Source organism: Halictus rubicundus, unplaced genomic scaffold (genome assembly GCF_050948215.1).
Source record: "Halictus rubicundus isolate RS-2024b unplaced genomic scaffold, iyHalRubi1_principal scaffold0031, whole genome shotgun sequence".
Taxonomy (NCBI): Eukaryota; Metazoa; Arthropoda; class Insecta; order Hymenoptera; family Halictidae; genus Halictus; species Halictus rubicundus.
The window spans coordinates 1,248,155-1,264,918 of record NW_027488572.1 but is presented as its reverse complement, the minus strand read 5'-3'; positions in this window follow the sequence as shown (position 1 = coordinate 1,264,918).

Here is a 16,764-nt window from a genome sequence, read left to right as displayed (position 1 = left end):
TCCTATCCTCTATCCTATCCTATCCTCTATCCTATCCTATTCTGTATCCTACACTCTACCCTATCCTGTCCTCTATCCTATCCAATCCCCTATCCTATCCTCTATCCTGTCCTATCCTCTATCCTATACTATTCTCTATCCTATCCTCTACTATATCCTATCCTCTATCCTATCCTCTCCTCTATACTACCCAATCCCCTATCCTATCCTCTATACGATCCCATCCTCTATGCTATCTTATCCTCTATCCGATCCTATCCTTTATCCTATCCTATCCTCTATCCTATCCTATTCTCTATCCTATCCTCTACCCTATCCTATCCTCTATCGTATCCTATTCTCTATCCTATCCTCTACCCTATCCTATCCTCTATCCTATAATATCATGTACCCTATACTAATCTCTATCCTATCCTATCCTCTATCCTATACTATCCTCTATCGTATCCTATCCTCTATCCGATCCTATCCTCTATCCTATACTATCCTCTATCCTATCCTATTCTCTATCCTACCCTGTACCCTATCCTATCCTCCATCCTATACTATCATCTATCGTATCCTATTCTCTATCCTATCCTCTATCGTGTGCTCTATCCTATCCTATCCACTATCCTATCCTATCCTCAATCCTATCCTATCCTCAACCCTACCCTATCCTCTATCCTATCCTATCCTATCCTCTATCCTATCCTATCCTCTATCCTATCCTATCCTCTATCCTATCCGATCCTCTATCCTATCCTATCATCTATCCTATCCTATCCTCTATACTATCCAATCCCCTATCCTATCCTCTATCCGATCCTATCCTCTATCCTATCCTATCCTCTATCCTATCGTATTCTCTATCCTATCCTCTACCCTATCCTATCGTCTATCCTATCCAATCACCTATCCTATCCTCTATACGATCCTATCCTCTATGCTATCTTATCCTCTATCCGATCCTATCCTCTATCCTATCCTATCCTCTATCCTATCCTATTCTGTATCCTACACTCTACCCTATCCTGTCAACTATCCTATCCAGTCCCCTATCCTATCCTCTATCCTGTCCTATCCTCTATCCTATACTATTCTCTATCCTATCCTCTACTATATCCTATCCTCTATCCTATCCTCTCCTCTATACTACCCAATCCCCTATCCTATCCTCTATACGATCCTATCCTCTATGCTATCTTATCCTCTATCCGATCCTATCCTTTATCCTATCCTATCCTCTATCCTATCCTATTCTGTATCCTATACTCTACCCTATCCTATCCTCTATCGTATCCTATCCTCTATCCGATCCTATCCTCTATCCTATCCTATCCTCTATCCTATCCTATTCTCTATCCTATCCTCTATCCTATCCTATCCTCTATCCTATCGTATTCTCTATCCTATCCTCTACCCTATCCTATCCTCTATCCTATCCTATCCTCTATCCTATCCTATCCTCTACCCTATCCTATCCTCCATCCTATACTATCATCTATCCTATCCTATCCTGTATCCTATCCTATTCTCTATCCTATCCTCTACCCTATCCTATCCTCCATCCTATACTATCATATATCCTATCATATTCTCTATCCTGTCCTCTATCGTCTGCTCTATCCTATCCTATCCACTATCCTATCCTATCCTCAAACCTATCCTATCCTCTATCCTATCCAATCACCTATCCTATCCTCTATACGATCCTATCCTCTATGCTATCTTATCCTCTATCCGATCATATCCGTTATCCTATCCTCTCCTCTACCCTATCCTATCCTCTATCCTATCCAATCACCTATACTATCCTCTATGCTATCTTATCCTCTATCCGATCCTATCCTCTATCCTATCCTATCCTCTATCCTATCCTATTCTGTATCCTACACTCTACCCTATCCTATCCTCTATCCTATCCAATCCCCTATCCTATCCTCTATCCTGTCCTATCCTCTATCCTATACTATTCTCTATCCTATCCGCTACTATATCCTATCCTCTATCCTATCCTCTCCTCTATACTACCCAATCCCCTATCCTATCCTCTATTCGATCCTATCCTCTATCCTATCCTATCCTCTATCCTATCCTATTCTCTATCCTATCCTCTACCCTATCCTATCCTCCATCCTATACTATCATCTATCCTATCCTATTCTCTATCCTATCCTCTATCGTCTGCTCTATCCTATCCTATCCACTATCCGATCCTATCCTCTATCCTATCCTATCCTCTATCCTATCCTATCATCTATCCTATACTATTCTCTATCCTATCCTATCCTCTATCCTATACTATCCTGTATCGTATCCTATCCTCTATCCTATCCTATCCTCTATCCAATTCTATTCTCTATCCTATCCTCTACCCTATCCTATCCTCTATCCTATAATATCATCTATCCTATCCCACTCTCTATCCTATCCTCTACCCTATCCTATCCTCTATCCTATAATATCATTTTTCCTATACTATCCTCTATCCTATCCTATCCTCTATCCTATACTATCCTCTACCCTATCCTATCCTCTATCCTATCCTATCCTCTATCGTATCCTATCCTCTATCCTATCCTATCCTGTATCCTATCCTATCCTCAATCCTATAATATCCTCTATCCTATCCTATCCTCTATCCTATACTATCCTCTATCGTATCCTATCCTCTATCCTATCCTACCCTCTATTCTATCCAATTCCCTATCCTATCATCTATCCGAACCTATCCTCGATCCTACCCTATCCTCTATCCTATACTATTCCCTATCCTATCCTCTACCCTATCCTATCCTCTATCCGATCCTATCCTCTATCCTATCCTATCGTCTATCCTATAATATCCTCTATCCTATAATATCATCTATCCTATACTATTCTCTATCCTATCCTATCGTCTATCCTATACTATCCTCTATCGTATCCTATCCTCTATCCTATCCTACCCTCTATTCTATCCAATCCCCTATCCTATCATCTATCCGAACCTATCCTCTATCCTATCCTATCCTCTATCCTATAATATCAGCTATCCTATACTATCCTATATCCTATCGTATCCTCTATCCTATACTATCCTCTACCCTATCCTATCCTCTATCATATCCTATCCTCTATCCTATCCAATCCCCTATCCTAACCTCTATCCTGTCCTATCCTCTATCGTATACTATTCTATATCCTATCCTCTACTATATCCTATCCTCTATCCTATCCTCTCCTCTATACTACCCAATCCCCTATCCTATCCTCTATACGATCCTATCCTCTATCCTATAATATCATTTACCCTATACTATTCTCTATCCTATCCTATCCTCTATCCTATACTATCCTCTATCGTATCCTATCCTCTATCCGATCCTATCCTCTATCCTATCCTATCCTCTATCCTATCCTATTCTGTATCCTATACTCTACCCTATCCTATCCTATATCCTATCCTATCCTCCATCCTATAATATCTTCTATCCTATCCTATCCTCTATCCTATCCAATCCCCTATCCTGTCCTCTATCCGATCCTATCCTCTATCCTATCCTCTCCTCAATCCTATCCTATTATGTATCCTATACTCTACCCTATCCTATCCTCTATCCTATCCTATCCTCTATCCTATCCAATCCTCTATCCTATCCTCTATCCTATCCTATCCTCTATCCTATCCTATTATGTATCCTACACTCTACCCTATCCTATCCTCTATCGTATCCTATCCTCTATCCGAACCTATCCTCTATCCTATCCTATCCTCTATCCTATCCTATTATGTATCCTACACTCTACCCTATCCTATCCTCTATCGTATCCTATCCTCTATCCGAACCTATCCTCTATCCTATCCTATCCTCTATCCTATCCTATTCTCTATCCTATCCTATCCTCTATCCTATCCTATTCTCTATCCTATCCGCTACCCTATCCTATCCTCTATCCTATCCTATCCTCTATCCTATCCAATCCTCTATCCTATCCTCTATCGTATCCTATCCTCTATCCGATCCTATCCTCTATACTATCCTATCCTCTACCCTATCCTATCCTCTATCCTATCCTATCCTCTATCCTATCCAATCCCCTAACCTATCCTCTATCCGATCCTATCCTCTACCCTATCCTGTCCTCTATCCTATCCGATCCTCTATCCTATCCTATCCTCTACCCTATCCTATCATCTATCCTATCCTATCCTCTATCCTATCCTATCCTCTATTCTATCCAATCCCCTATCCTATTATCTATCCGAGCCTATCCTCTATCCTATCCTATCCTCTATCCTATAATATCATCTATCCTATCCTATCCACTATCCTATCCGATCATCAATCCTATCCTATCATGAATCCTCTCCTATCCTCTATCCTATCCTATCCTGTATCCTATCCTATCCTCTATCCTATAATATCCTCTATCCTATCCTATCCTCTATCCTATCCTATCCTCTATCCTATCCAATCCCCTATCCTATCCTCTATCCTGTCCTATCCTCTATCCTATACTATTCTCTATCCTATCCTCTACCCTATCCTATCCTCTATCCTATCCTCTCCTCTATACTACCCAATCCCCTATCCTATCCTCTATCCGATCCTATCCTCTATCCTATCCTATCCTCTATCCTATACTATCCTCTGTCGTATCCTATCCTCTATCCTATCTACCCTCTATTCTATCCAATTCCCTATCCTATCATCTATCCGAACCTATCTTCAATCCTATCCTATCCTCTATCCTATACTATTCTCTATCCTATCCTCTACCCTATCCTATCCTCTATCCTATCCTCTGCTCTATACTACCCAATCCCCTATCCTATCCTCTATCCTATCCTACCCTCTATTCTATCCAATCCCCTATCCTATCATCTATCCGAACCTATCCTCTATCCTATCCTATCCTCTATCCTATAATATCAGCTATCCTATACTATTCTCTATCCTATCCTATCCTCTATCCTATACTATCCTCTATCGTATCTTATCCTCTATCCTATCCTATCCTCTATTCTATACAATCCCCTATCCTATCATCTATCCGAAACTATCCTCTATCCTATCCTATCCTCTATCCTATAATATCTTCTATTCTATACTATTCTCTATCCTATCCTATCCTCTATCCTATACTATCCTCTATCGTATCCTATCCTCTATCCTATCCAATCCTCTATCCTATCCTCTATCGTATCCTATCCTCTATCCGATCCTATCCTCTATCCTATCCTATCCTCCATCCTATCCTATTCTCTATCCTATCCTCTACCCTATCCTATCCTCTATCCTATAATATCATTTATCCTATACTATCCTCTATCCTATCCTATCCTCTATCCTATACTATCCTCTATCGTATCCTATCCTCTATCCGATCCTATCCTCTATCCTATCCTATCCTCTATCCTATCCTCTACCCTATCCTATCCTCTATCCTATAATATCATTTATCCTATACTATCCTCTATCCTATCCTATCCTCTATCCTATACTATCCTCTATCGTATCCTATCCTCTATCCGATCCTATCCTCTATCCTATCCTATCCTCTATCCTATCCTATTCTGTATCCTATACTCTACCCTATCCTATCCTCTATCCGATCCTATCCTCTATCCTATCCTATCCTCCATCCTATCCTATTCTCTATCCTATCCTCTACCCTATCCTATCCTGTATCCTATATCATTTATCCTATACTATTCTCTATCCTATCCTATCCTCTATCCTATACTATCCTCTATCGTATAATAACCTCTATCCGAACCTATCCTCTATCCTATCCTATCCTCTATGCTATCCAATCCTCTATCCTATCCTATCCTATCCTCTACCCTATCCTATCCTCTATCCTATCCTACCCTCTATTCTATCCAATTCCCTATCCTATCATCTATCCGAACCTATCTTCTATCCTATCCTATCCTCTATCCTATACTATTCTCTATCCTATCCTCTACCCTATCCTATCCTCTATCCTATCCTCTCCTCTATACTATCCAATCCCCTATCCTATCCTCTATCCTATCCTATTCTCTACCCTATCCTATCCTCATGTCCTATCGTATCATGTCCTCTATCCTATCCAATCGCCTAGCCTATCCTCTATTCTGTCCTATCCTCTATCCTATACTATTCTCTATCCTATCCTCTACCCTATCCTATCCTCTATCCTATCCTCTCCTCTATACCACCCAATCCCCTATCCTATCCTCTATCCGATCCTATCCTCTATCCTATCCTATCCTCTATCCTATAATATCCTCTATCCTATAATATCATCTATCCTATACTATTCTCTATCCTATCCTATCGTCTATCCTATACTATCCTCTATCGTATCCTATCCTCTATCCGATCCTATCCTCTATCCTATCCTGTCCTCTATCCTATCCTCTACCCTATCCTATCCTCTATCCTATAATATCATTTATCCTATACTATCCTCTATACTATCCTATCCTCTATCCTATACTATCCTCTATCGTATCCTATCCTCTATCCGATACTATCCTCTATCCTATCCTATTCTGTATCCTATACTCTACCCTATCCTATCCTCTATCCTATCCTATCCTCTATGCTATCCAATCCTCTATCCTATCCTATCCTATCCTCTACCCTATCCTATCCTCTATCCTATCCTACCCTCTATTCTATCCAATTCCCTATCCTATCATCTATCCGAACCTATCTTCTATCCTATCCTACCCTCTATTCTATCCAATCCCCTATCCTATCATCTATCCGAACCTATCCTCTATCCTATCCTATCCTCTATCCTATAATATCAGCTATCCTATGCTATTCTCTATCCTATCTTATCCTCTATCCTATACTATCCTCTATCGTATCTTATCCTCTATCCTATCCTATTCTCTATTCTATACAATCCCCTATCCTATCATCTATCCGAAACTATCCTCTATCCTATCCTATCCTCTATCCTATAATATCTTCTATTCTATACTATTCTCTATACTATCCTATCCTCTATCCTATACTATCCTCTATCGTATCCTATCCTCTATCCTATCCAATCCTCTATCCTATCCTCTATCGTATCCTATCCTCTATCCGATCCTATCCTCTATCCTATCCTATCCTCCATCCTATCCTATTCTCTATCCTATCCTCTACACTATCCTATCCTCTATCCTATAATATCATTTATCCTATACTATCCTCTATCCTATCCTATCCTCTATCCTATACTATCCTCTATCGTATCCTATCCTCTATCCGATCCTATCCTCTATCCTATCCTGTCCTCTATCCTATTCTCTATCCTATCCTATCCTCTATCCTATACTATCCTCTATCGTATAATAACCTCTATCCGAACCTATCCTCTATCCTATCCTATCCTCTATGCTATCCAATCCTCTATCCTATCCTATCCTATCCTCTACCCTATCCTATCCTCTATCCTATCCTATCCTCTATCCTATCCTATCCTCTATCCTATCCAATCCCCTATCCTGTCCTCTATCCGATCCTATCCTCTATCCTATCCTCTATCCTATCCTATTCTGTATCCTACACTCTACCCTATCCTATCCTCTATCGTATCCTATCCTCTATCCGAACCTATCCTCTATCCTATCCTATCCTCTATCCTATCCTATTCTCTATCCTATCCTATCCTCTATCCTATCCTATCCTCTATCCTATCCAATCCCCTATCCTATCCTCTATCCTGTCCTATCCTCTATCCTATACTACTCTCTATCCTATCCTCTACCCTATCCTATCCTCTATCCTATCCTCTCCTCTATACTACCAAATCCCCTATCCTATCCTCTATCCGATCCTATCCTGTATCCTATCCTATTCTGTATCCTACACTCTACCCTATCCTATCCTCTATCGTATCCTATCCTCTATCCGAACCTATCCTCTATCCTATCCTATCCTCTATCCTATCCTATTCTCTATCCTATCCTATCCTCTATCCTATCCTATCCTCTATCCTATCCAATCCCCTATCCTATCCTCTATCCTGTCCTATCCTCTATCCTATACTATTCTCTATCCTATCCTCTACCCTATCCTATCCTCTATCCTATCCTCTCCTCTATACTACCCAATCCCCTATCCTATCCTCTATCCGATCCTATCCTCTATCCTATCCTATCCTCTATGCTATCCAATCCTCTATCCTATCCTATCCTATCCTCTACCCTATCCTATCCTCTATCCTATCCTATCCTCTATCCTATCCTATCCTCTATCCTATCCAATCCCCTATCCTGTCCACTATCCGATCCTATCCTCTATCCTATTCTATTCTCTATCCTATCCTCTACCCTATCCTATCCTCTATCCGATCCTATCCTCTATCCTATCCTATTCTCTATCCTATCCTCTACCCTATCCTATCCTCTATCCTATAATATCATCTATCCTATACTATTCTCTATCCTATCCTATCCTCTATCCTATACTATCCTGTATCGTATCCTGTCCTCTATCCGATCCTATCCTCTATCCTATCCTATCCTCTATCCTATCCTATCCTCAATCCTATCCTATTATGTATCCTATACTCTACCCTATCCTATCCTCTATTCTATCCTACCCTCTATCCTATCCAATCCTCTATCCTATCCTCTATCCTATCCTATTCTGTATCCTACACTCTACCCTATCCTATCCTCTATCGTATCCTATCCTCTATCCGAACATATCCGCTATCCGATCCTATCCTCTATACTATCCTATCCTCTACCCTATCCTATCCTCTATCCTATCCTATCCTCTATCCTATCCTATCCTCTATCCTATCCTATCCTCTATCCTATCCAATCCCCTATCCTGTCCTCTATCCGATCCTATCCTCTATCCTATTCTATTCTCTATCCTATCCTCTACACTATCCTATCCTCTATCCGATCCTATCCTCTATCCTATCCTATTCTCTATCCTATCCTCTACCCTATCCTATCCTCTATCCTATAATATCATCTATCCTATACTATTCTCTATCCTATCCTATCCTCTATCCTATACTATCCTGTATCCTATCCTGTCCTCTATCCGATCCTATCCTCTATCCTATCCTATCCTCTATCCTATCCTATCCTCAATCCTATCCTATTATGTATCCTATACTCTACCATATCCTATCCTCTATTCTATCCTATCCTCTATCCTATCCAATCCTCTATCCTATCCTCTATCCTATCCTATTCTGTATCCTACACTCTACCCTATCCTATCCTCTATCGTATCCTATCCTCTATCCGAACCTATCCTCTATCCTATCCTATCCTCTATCCTATCCTATTCTCTATCCTATCCTATCCTCTATCCTATCCTATCCTCTATCCTATCCAATCCCCTATCCTATCCTCTATCCTGTCCTATCCTCTATCCTATACTACTCTCTATCCTATCCTCTACCCTATCCTATCCTCTATCCTATCCTCTCCTCTATACTACCCAATCCCCTATCCTATCCTCTATCCGATCCTATCCTCTATCCTATCCTATCCTCTATCCTATATAATCCTCTATCGTATCCTATCCTCTATCCTATCCTACCCTCTATTCTATCCAATTCATTATCCTATCATATATCCGAACCTATCTTCTATCCTATCCTATCCTCTATCCTATACTATTCTCTATCCTATACTATTCTCTATCCTATCCTATCCTCTATCCTATACTATCCTCTATCGTATCCTATCCTCTATCCGATCCTATCCTCTATCCTATCCTATCCTCCATCCTATCCTATTCTCTATCCTATCCTCTATCCTATAATATCATTTATCCTATACTATCCTCTATCCTATCCTATCCTCTATCCTATACTATCCTCTATCGTATCCTATCCTCTATCCGATCCTATCCTCTATCCTATCCTATCCTCTATCCTATCCTCTACCCTATCCTATCCTCTATCCTATTATATTCTCTATCCTATCCTATCCTCTATCCTATCCTATCCTCTATCCTATACTATCCTCTATCGTATCCTATCCTCTATCCTATCCTACCCTCTATTCTATCCAATTCCCTATCCTATCATATATCCGAACCTATCTTCTATCCTATCCTATCCTCTATCCTATACTATTCTCTATCCTATACTATTCTCTATCCTATCCTATCCTCTATCCTATACTATCCTCTATCGTATCCTATCCTCTATCCGATCCTATCCTCTATCCTATCCTATCCTCCATCCTATCCTATTCTCTATCCTATCCTCTATCCTATAATATCATTTATCCTATACTATCCTCTATCCTATCCTATCCTCTATCCTATACTATCCTCTATCGTATCCTATCCTCTATCCGATCCTATCCTCTATCCTATCCTATCCTCTATCCTATCCTATTCTGTATCCTATACTCTACCCTATCCTATCCTCTATCCGATCCTATCCTCTATCCTATCCTATCCTCCATCCTATCCTATTCTCTATCCTATCCTCTACCCTATCCTATCCTGTATCCTATAATATCATTTATCCTATACTATTCTCTATCCTATCCTATCCTCTATCCTATACTATCCTCTATCGTATCCTAACCTCTATCCGAACCTATCCTCTATCCTATCCTATTCTCTATCCTATCCTCTACCCTATCCTATCCTCTATCCTATAATATCATCTATCCTATACTATTCTCTATCCTATCCTATCCTCTATCCTATACTATCCTGTATCGTATCCTGTCCTCTATCCGATCCTATCCTCTATCCTATCCTATCCTCTATCCTATCCTATCCTCAATCCTATCCTATTATGTATCCTATACTCTACCATATCCTATCCTCTATTCTATCCTATCCTCTATCCTATCCAATCCTCTATCCTATCCGCTACCCTATCCTATCCTCTATCCTATCCTATCCTCTATCCTATCCAATCCTCTATCCTATCCTCTATCGTATCCTATCCTCTATCCGATCCTATCCTCTATACTATCCTATCCTCTACCCTATCCTATCCTCTATCCTATCCTATCCTCTATCCTATCCAATCCCCTAACCTATCCTCTATCCGATCCTATCCTCTACCCTATCCTGTCCTCTATCCTATCCGATCCTCTATCCTATCCTATCCTCTACCCTATCCTATCCTCTATCCTATCCTATCCTCTATCCTATCCTATCCTCTATTCTATCCAATCCCCTATCCTATTATCTATCCGAGCCTATCCTCTATCCTATCCTATCCTCTATCCTATAATATCATCTATCCTATCCTATCCACTATCCTATCCGATCATCAATCCTATCCTATCATGAATCCTCTCCTATCCTCTATCCTATCCTATCCTGTATCCTATCCTATCCTCTATCCTATAATATCCTTTATCCTATCCTATCCTCTATCCTATCCTATCCTCTATCCTATCCAATCCCCTATCCTATCCTCTATCCTGTCCTATCCTCTATCCTATACTATTCTCTATCCTATCCTCTACCCTATCCTATCCTCTATCCTATCCTCTCCTCTATACTACCCAATCCCCTATCCTATCCTCTATCCGATCCTATCCTCTATCCTATCCTATCCTCTATCCTATACTATCCTCTATCGTATCCTATCCTCTATCCTATCCTACCCTCTATTCTATCCAATTCCCTATCCTATCATCTATCCGAACCTATCTTCTATCCTATCCTATCCTCTATCCTATACTATTCTCTATCCTATCCTCTACCCTATCCTATCCTCTGTCCTATCCTCTCCTCTATACTACCCAATCCCCTATCCTATCCTCTATCCTATCCTATTCTCTACCGTATCCTATCCTCATGTCCTATCGTATCATGTCCTCTATCCTACCCAATCCCCTATCCTATCCTCTATCCGATCCTATCCTCTATCCTATCCTATCCTCTATCCTATAATATCCTCTATCCGATAATATCATCTATCCTATACTATTCTCTATCCTATCCTATCGTCTATCCTATACTATCCTCTATCGTATCCTATCCTCTATCCTATCCTACCCTCTATTCTATCCAATCCCCTATCCTATCATCTATCCGAACCTATCCTCTATCCTATCCTATCCTCTATCCTATAATATCAGCTATCCTATACTATTCTCTATCCTATCCTATCCTCTATCCTATACTATCCTCTATCGTATCTTATCCTCTATCCTATCCTATCCTCTATTCTATACAATCCCCTATCCTATCATCTATCCGAAACTATCCTCTATCCTATCCTATCCTCTATCCTATAATATCTTCTATTCTATACTATTCTCTATCCTATCCTATCCTCTATCCTATACTATCCTCTATCGTATCCTATCCTCTATCCTATCCAATCCTCTATCCTATCCTCTATCGTATCCTATCCTCTATCCGATCCTATCCTCTATCCTATCCTATCCTCCATCCTATCCTATTCTCTATCCTATCCTCTACCCTATCCTATCCTCTATCCTATAATATCATTTATCCTATACTATCCTCTATCCTATCCTATCCTCTATCCTATACTATCCTCTATCGTATCCTATCCTCTATCCGATCCTATCCTCTATCCTATCCTATCCTCTATCCTATCCTCTACCCTATCCTATCCTCTATCCTATAATATCATTTATCCTATACTATCCTCTATCCTATCCTATCCTCTATCCTATACTATCCGCTATCGTATCCTATCCTCTATCCGATCCTATCCTCTATCCTATCCTATCCTCTATCCTATCCTATTCTGTATCCTATACTCTACCCTATCCTATCCTCTATCCGATCCTATCCTCTATCCTATCCTATCCTCCATCCTATCCTATTCTCTATCCTATCCTCTACCCTATCCTATCCTGTATCCTATAATATCATTTATCCTATACTATTCTCTATCCTATCCTATCCTCTATCCTATACTATCCTCTATCGTATAATAACCTCTATCCGAACCTATCCTCTATCCTATCCTATCCTCTATGCTATCCAATCCTCTATCCTATCCTATCCTATCCTCTACCCTATCCTATCCTCTATCCTATCCTACCCTCTATTCTATCCAATTCCCTATCCTATCATCTATCCGAACCTATCTTCTATCCTATCCTATCCTCTATCCTATACTATTCTCTATCCTATCCTCTACCCTATCCTATCCTCTATCCTATCCTCTCCTCTATACTACCCAATCCCCTATCCTATCCTCTATCCTATCCTATTCTCTACCCTATCCTATCCTCATGTCCTATCGTATCATGTCCTCTATCCTGTCCAATCGCCTAGCCTATCCTCTATTCTGTCCTATCCTCTATCCTATACTATTCTCTATCCTATCCTCTACCCTATCCTATCCTCTATCCTATCCTCTCCTCTATACTACCCAATCCCCTATCCTATCCTCTATCCGATCCTATCCTCTATCCTATCCTATCCTCTATCCTATAATATCCTCTATCCTATAATATCATCTATCCTATACTATTCTCTATCCTATCCTATCGTCTATCCTATACTATCCTCTATCGTATCCTATCCTCTATCCGATACTATCCTCTATCCTATCCTATTCTGTATCCTATACTCTACCCTATCCTATCCTCTATCCTATCCTATCCTCTATGCTATCCAATCCTCTATCCTATCCTATCCTATCCTCTACCCTATCCTATCCTCTATCCTATCCTACCCTCTATTCTATCCAATTCCCTATCCTATCATCTATCCGAACCTATCTTCTATCCTATCCTATCCTCTATCCTATACTATTCTCTATCCTATCCTCTACCCTATCCTATCCTCTATCCTATCCTCTCCTCTATACTACCCAATCCCCTATCCTATCCTCTATCCTATCCTATTCTCTACCCTATCCTATCCTCATGTCCTATCGTATCATGTCCTCTATCCTGTCCAATCGCCTAGCCTATCCTCTATTCTGTCCTATCCTCTATCCTATACTATTCTCTATCCTATCCTCTACCCTATCCTATCCTCTATCCTATCCTCTCCTCTATACTACCCAATCCCCTATCCTATCCTCTATCCGATCCTATCCTCTATCCTATCCTATCCTCTATCCTATAATATCCTCTATCCTATAATATCATCTATCCTATACTATTCTCTATCCTATCCTATCGTCTATCCTATACTATCCTCTATCGTATCCTATCCTCTATCCGATCCTATCCTCTATCCTATCCTGTCCTCTATCCTAACCTCTACCCTATCCTATCCTCTATCCTATAATATCATTTATCCTATACTATCCTCTATACTATCCTATCCTCTATCCTATCCTATCCTCAATCCTATCCTATTATGTATCCTATACTCTACCATATCCTATCCTCTATTCTATCCTATCCTCTATCCTATCCAATCCTCTATCCTATCCTCTATCCTATCCTATTCTGTATCCTACACTCTACCCTATCCTATCCTCTATCGTATTCTATCCTCTATCCGAACCTATCCTCTATCCTATCCTATCCTCTATCCTATTATATTCTCTATCCTATCCTATCCTCTATCCTATCCTATCCTCTATCCTATACTATCCTCTATCGTATCCTATCCTCTATCCTATCCTACCCTCTATTCTATCCAATTCCCTATCCTATCATATATCCGAACCTATCTTCTATCCTATCCTATCCTCTATCCTATACTATTCTCTATCCTATACTATTCTCTATCCTATCCTATCCTCTATCCTATACTATCCTCTATCGTATCCTATCCTCTATCCGATCCTATCCTCTATCCTATCCTATCCTCCATCCTATCCTATTCTCTATCCTATCCTCTATCCTATAATATCATTTATCCTATACTATCCTCTATCCTATCCTATCCTCTATCCTATACTATCCTCTATCCTATACTATTCTCTATCCTATACTATTCTCTATCCTATCCTATCCTCTATCCTATACTATCCTCTATCGTATCCTATCCTCTATCCGATCCTATCCTCTATCCTATCCTATCCTCCATCCTATCCTATTCTCTATCCTATCCTCTATCCTATAATATCATTTATCCTATACTATCCTCTATCCTATCCTATCCTCTATCCTATACTATCCTCTATCGTATCCTATCCTCTATCCGATCCTATCCTCTATCCTATCCTATCCTCTATCCTATCCTCTACCCTATCCTATCCTCTATCCTATAATATCATTTATCCTATACTATCCTCTATCCTATCCTATCCTCTATCCTATACTATCCTCTATCGTATCCTATCCTCTATCCGATCCTATCCTCTATCCTATCCTATCCTCTATCCTATCCTATTCTGTATCCTATACTCTACCCTATCCTATCCTCTATCCGATCCTATCCTCTATCCTATCCTATCCTCCATCCTATCCTATTCTCTATCCTATCCTCTACCCTATCCTATCCTGTATCCTATAATATCATTTATCCTATACTATTCTCTATCATATCCTATCCTCTATCCTATACTATCCTCTATCGTATCCTAACCTCTATCCGAACCTATCCTCTATCCTATCCTATTCTCTATCCTATCCTCTACCCTATCCTATCCTCTATCCTATAATATCATCTATCCTATACTATTCTCTATCCTATCCTATCCTCTATCCTATACTATCCTGTATCGTATCCTGTCCTCTATCCGATCCTATCCTCTATCCTATCCTATCCTCTATCCTATCCTATCCTCAATCCTATCCTATTATGTATCCTATACTCTACCATATCCTATCCTCTATTCTATCCTATCCTCTATCCTATCCAATCCTCTATCCTATCCTCTATCCTATCCTATTCTGTATCCTACACTCTACCCTATCCTATCCTCTATCGTATTCTATCCTCTATCCGAACCTATCCTCTATCCTATCCTATCCTCTATCCTATTATATTCTCTATCCTATCCTATCCTCTATCCTATCCTATCCTCTATCCTATCCAATCCCCTATCCTATCCTCTATCCTGTCCTATCCTCTATCCTATACTATTCTCTATCCTATCCTCTACCCTATCCTATCCTCTATCCTATCCTCTCCTCTATACTACCCAATCCCCTATTATATCCTCTATCCGATCCTATCCTCTATCCTATCCTATCCTCTATCCTATACTATCCTCTATCGTATCCTATCCTCTATCCTATCCTACCCTCTATTCTATCCAATTCCCTATCCTATCATCTATCCGAACCTATCTTCTATCCTATCCTATCCTCTATCCTATACTATTCTCTATCCTATCCTCTACCCTATCCTATCCTCTATCCTATCCTCTCCTCTATACTACCCAATCCCCTATCCTATCCTCTATCCTATCCTATTCTCTACCCTATCCTATCCTCATGTCCTATCGTATCATGTCCTCTATCCTATCCAATCCCCTAGCCTATCCTCTATTCTGTCCTATCCTCTATCCTATACTATTCTCTATCCTATCCTCTACCCTATCCTATCCTCTATCCTATCCTCTCCTCTATACTACCCAATCCCCTATCCTATCCTCTATCCGATCCTATCCTCTATCCTATCCTATCCTCTATCCGATCCTATCCTCTATCCTATCCTATCCTCCATCCTATCCTATTCTCTATCCTATCCTCTACCCTATCCTATCCTGTATCCTATAATATCATTTATCCTATACTATTCTCTATCCTATCCTATCCTCTATCCTATACTATCCTCTATCGTATCCTAACCTCTATCCGAACCTATCCTCTATCCTATCCTATTCTCTATCCTATCCTCTACCCTATCCTATCCTCTATCCTATAATATCATCTATCCTATACTATTCTCTATCCTATCCTAT